The 5,239-nt window shown below is 47.5% G+C and overlaps 1 long non-coding RNA gene across 1 annotated transcript; it reads left to right on the top strand.

The window, feature by feature from the left end:
• The first annotated feature begins 753 nt into the window (after window positions 1–753).
• On the top strand, window positions 754–2,093 carry LOC127932327 (uncharacterized). Its single transcript, XR_008144848.1, has 4 exons — window positions 754–870; window positions 957–1,015; window positions 1,121–1,624; window positions 2,007–2,093. It is a non-coding gene; the product is annotated as an uncharacterized LOC127932327 (long non-coding RNA).
• The last annotated feature ends 3,146 nt before the right edge of the window (window positions 2,094–5,239 follow it).

Here is a 5,239-nt window from a genome sequence, read left to right on the forward strand (position 1 = left end):
CACGCTATTCTGTAGCTATACGCTATCCCATCTGGTTTGCGCTCAGTGGGACTATCGTTTGGTTTTCAATAGGACAAGGTACAATGGCTACCACGCTATTCTGTAGCTATACGCTATCCCATCTGGTTTGCGCTTAGTGGGACTATCGTTTGTTTTTCAATAGCCAGGCTGTGTAAGGTCTATTTGGCCAAGAAGGAGAGTGATGGAGGGCTGCATCAGATGACCTGGCCTCCACAATCACCCGACCTAAACCCAATTGAGATGGTTTGGCATGAGTTGGACCATAGAGTGAAGGAAAAGCAGCCAACAAGTGCTCAGCACATGTTCGAACTCCTTCAAGACTGTTGAAAAAGCATTTCAGATGAAGCTGGTTGAGAGAATGCCAAGAGTGTGCAAAGCTGTCATCAAGGCAAAGTGAGGCTACTTTGAAAAATCTAAAATATATTTTTGCACAACACACCGGACGACTGAGGGTGCACCTGCAAAAGCCCCTGGCAGGATCTTGGTAAGCATGAAATAAAGGTGCACTTGATTAAGCTCACCCAGTGCACTGTGTAGGTAGAGTTCACTCTTTGAAACCATTGGATTTGTCCATGAATGCGCAAACCCTTAAGCACACCAGCTGAATGAAATCAAGCGCACCTAATCTCAATTGGGAAATTGGACCAATGGAAATTATGTTCAGTGGCTTGCAGATGTACCTAATTAACCAGCCAGATTAGAAGGGTCTTGGATTCCTTTGTAAGGCGCAGCAAAAAGACAATCAGATACAATATCAGGGATCTTCTGGTAAGGCTTCTGGCTACCATTAGTTCTGAATACTGAGAATTTGAGGAGAAAAATGGCTGTGAGTTTTGAAATGTCTTTGAGGTAAGTTGTATGGCTCCAGTTTGATTCCATTGTCTTCCATGTTTTAAAGGTATTTAACTGACTAGGATGTTTTTGTTTTTATTTAGAATTTCTTGGATTTGTTGCCTGCTAATTGGAGGGATAACCTGTTATCCTCCACCTAAAGGTGTGTTTTGTTCTGCACATATAATTCAGTAAAAGTAGCAGTGTATAAATAGCAGAACTTCAAATGATGGCATTTTACAATTTGAAACTTTCTTTTCTTTCGTAGGTAATTATAGATATATTCCCCAAAATCAATTAAAAGGAATTGGCCACAAAGCAGCGGTAACTACCGGATCCCGTGCCTCGGCAGGTGAAGCAGCCTCCTGTAATGCCACTGCAAGCGTCACGACTGGCCCAAATACCTTAGGTGGAGCAACCGGATCCCGTGCCTCAGAAGCAGTCACCCACAATGCCTCAGCAAGCGTCACGACTGGCCCAAATACCTTAGCTGAAGCAACTGGCCACAATGCTTCATCAAGCGCCACGACTGGCCCAAATGCCTTAGGTCAAGCAGCTGGCTATAGTGCCTCGGCAGAGGAAGCAACTGGCCACAGTGTCGCGCAAGCGGCCACCCATAATGCCTCGGCAAGTGTGGCAACTGGCCCAAATACCTTAGGTGAAGCAACTGGCCACAATGCTTCATCAAGAGTCACGACTGGCCCAAATACCTTAGCTGAAGCAACTGGCCACAATGCTTCATCAAGCGCCACGACTGGCCCAAATGCCTTAGGTCAAGCAGCTGGCTATAGTGCCTCGGCAGAGGAAGCAACTGGCCACAGTGTCGCGCAAGCGGCCACCCATAATGCCTCGACAAGTGTGGCAACTGGCCCAAATACCTTAGGTGAAGCAACTGGCCACAATGCTTCATCAAGAGTCACGACTGGCCCAAATGCCTTAGCTGAAGCAACTGGCCACAATGCTTCATCAAGCGCCACGACTGGCCCAAATGCCCAGCTGGCTATAGTGCCACGGCAGAGGAAGCAACTGGCCACAGTGTGCGCAAGCGGCCACCCATAATGCCTCGACAAGTGTGGCAACTGGCCCAAATACCTTAGGTGAAGCAACTGGCCACAATGCTTCATCAAGCGCCACGACTGGCCCAAATGCCTTAGGTGAAGCAACTGGCCATGGTGCCTCGGCAGCGGAACCAACTGGCCACAGTGCCATGCAAGCGGCCACCCATAATGCCTCGGAAGTGGCCACCCATAATGTGTCAGCAAGCGTCACGACTGGCCCAAATACCTTAGTTAAGTCAATGTCAAGGCCACCTCATCAAATGCCTGGTGAAGCAAATGCCTCGGCAGCGGAACCAAGCCACAGGCGCCCTAATGCCTCAAGTGGCCACCCATAATGTGTCAGCAAGCGTCACGACTGGCCCAAATACCTTAGTTAAGTCACAGGCGGTGCCTCATCAAATCAGGCGGTTCAAATGCCTCGGCGGAAGCCACAGGCGCCCTTGCCTCGGCGGAAGCCACAGGCGCCCTTGCTCGGCGGAGCCACGGAAGCCACAGGCGCCCTTGCCTCGGCGGAAGCCACAGGCGCCCTTGCCTCGGCGGAAGCCACAGGCGCCCTTGCCTCGGCGGAAGCCACAGGCGCCCTTGCCTCGGCGGAAGCCACAGGCGCCCTTGCCTCGGCGGAAGCCACAGGCGCCCTTGCCTCGGCGGAAGCCACAGGCGCCCTTGCCTCGGCGGAAGCCACAGGCGCCCTTGCCTCGGCGGAAGCCACAGGCCTTGAACAGGAGGGCCAACTCCTCAAGCAACATGGATTTTAGCAGCAGTGGTGTTTCTCAGGATTTTGGGTCTGATGGTGACAATGAAAGCACCCAATGTCTCAGCTCCAGCAGCGTTCAAGGCAGCATCGTTGAATAGTCAGTTCTCATTCCAATATATTTACAAATCTGTGACTGAGAATGGCAAAACTGTCTACTCCCAAACCTACCACACCACTGGGGAGGTTATACCATTTTGATAGCGGAGATACTCTCAAGGACTGTAGTAACGTTGGCATCTCTGAACCAAGCATATCCCCACCTGCTAAAAACTCACAACCTGCTAAAGGAGCCCTGCCACAAGGGACGTCTACTGGGATGTAATGTGCAACTTTTACACTCACCTGCACTTTGCGTTCTGATTTAGAAATCATTTGTACTAATCATCTATCAACAGAATTGCAATGGTAGATTCATCCTTTTGATGACAAATCCAAGTTGTTGCTGACACTTTCTTTAAGCTTCCACTGTATGCTTTTGCGTCAGCCAGGGAGATGCTTCTGCTCATGCTACTCTGCATTACTTGTAAAACAATAAAATATTGTACCTTTAAGTGCCTCCTTGTGTTTTGAAATACTGTGTGTTTAATGTCTACCTTTGGCAAGCTGGTTGAGAAGCGTGTTGGTTGCCAGTGCAATTTGTAGTAAAAGGGAATGTTCCTGTTCTTTTGGATTTTGAATTTATTTTTTCTTTGCTGCTGGTTGACAAATCCCAAGATTGGCTCTACATTAAAGCCACTGACCATCAATATCCCGTTCGGGATACTGAAGTATTTATTTTGTGTTGACATGTAAACATCTAATCCTGTTTTACAAAAACCTGAACGCTTGTACCCCGGAGATGGGCTACTGTGGCATGTAACCCTCAATTCTGTTTTTGTGGTGAAACGGAGCCTGCGCATACATCTCATGGTTGTCTGACTCTGTCAAATTCATTTAAAGTGGGCTACTTGCTCAGTTTGATCCACCGTAACTGAGCTTAACGGCTACTTTCACCCCTAATTTAGACACGTTTCTGCTTACTTCCTTTAGGTAGGCCAGTTGTCAACTATATTTTAATACATGCAGCTTCTCTTCTGTCATAACTTGTTGCCCCAGAAGACTAAAGCAGTGCTCACATGTCTTACGTTGATAGAATAAATGCATTAGTAATCTAAACAGGTAAAATGATTTAAGGACCAGGTAGCATGCTAGAACACAGTGGAAACATTGGTCCTGTGCCAAATGTCATTTTGACAGATTTTAAGGAAATGGAATGCTGAGAATGGTAACTTCAGTTAGTCTTGGGTGTGTATTGACTGTGATTGAAATGCTGTCTGCTTGCAAAAGTGTCAAAGATGACACATTACATGTGCATTTTCCCCGAGAGGCTGATAGAAAAATGTATCCACTCCTGTTCCCAAGACAATTTAAATATTCATTTTTATCATTTCACTGCAACTGAAGTTAATATAAACTCTGCAAAAAAAGAAACGTCCTCTCACTGTCAACTGATTATTTCCAGCAAACTTTAATGTGTAAATATTTGTATGAACATAAGATTCTACAACTGAGACAAACTGAACAAGTTCCACAGACAAGACCAACAGAAATGGAATTGTGTCCCTGATCAAAGGGGGAGTCAAAATCAAAAGAAACAGTATCTGGTGTGGCCACCTGCTGCATTAAGTACTGCCGTGCATCTCACGGACTGCACCAGATTTGCCAGTTCTTGCTGTGAGATGTTACCCCACTCTACCACCAAGGCAACTGCCAGTTCCCAGACATTTCTAGGGGGAATTACCCTAGCCCTCACCCTCCGATCCAACAGGTCCCAGACGTGCTCAATGGGATTGGGATCTGGGCTCTTCGCCTGCCATGACAGAACACTGACATTCCTGTCGTGCAGGAAATCACGCACATTTCGAGCAGTATGACTGGTGGCATTGTCATGCTGGAGGGTCATGTCAGGATGAGCCTGCAGGAAGGTTACCACATAAGGGAGGAGGATGTCTTCCCTGTAACACACAGCGTTGAGATTGCCTGCAGTGACAAGCTCAGTCCGACGATGCTGTGACACACCGCCCCAGACCATGACGGACCCTCCATCTCCAAATCGATCCCGCTCCAGAGTACAGGCCTCAGTGTAACACTCATTCCTTCAACGATAAATGCGAATCCCACCATCACCCCTGGTGAGACACAATCGTGACTCGTCAGTGAAGAGCACTATTTGCCAGTCCTGTCTGGTCCATCGACGTTGGGATTGTGCCCATAGGCGACGTTGTTGCCGGTGATGTCTGGTGAGGACCTGCCTTACAACAGGCCTACAAGCCCTCAGTCCAGCCTCTCTCAGCCTATTGCGGACAGTCTGAGCACTGATGGAGGGATTGTGCGTTCCTGGTGTTTATTTTTATTTTTTAAGTATTTCACCTTTATTTAACCAGGTAAGCCAGTTGAGAACAAGCTCTCATTTACAACTGCGACCTGGCCAAGATAAAGCAAAGCAGTGCGACACAAACAACACAGAGTTACACATGGAACAAACAAGCGTACAGTCAATAACACAATAGTAAAAAAATAAAGTCTATATACAGTG

Source organism: Oncorhynchus keta, chromosome 10, assembly GCF_023373465.1.
Source record: "Oncorhynchus keta strain PuntledgeMale-10-30-2019 chromosome 10, Oket_V2, whole genome shotgun sequence".
NCBI lineage: Eukaryota > Metazoa > Chordata > Actinopteri > Salmoniformes > Salmonidae > Oncorhynchus > Oncorhynchus keta.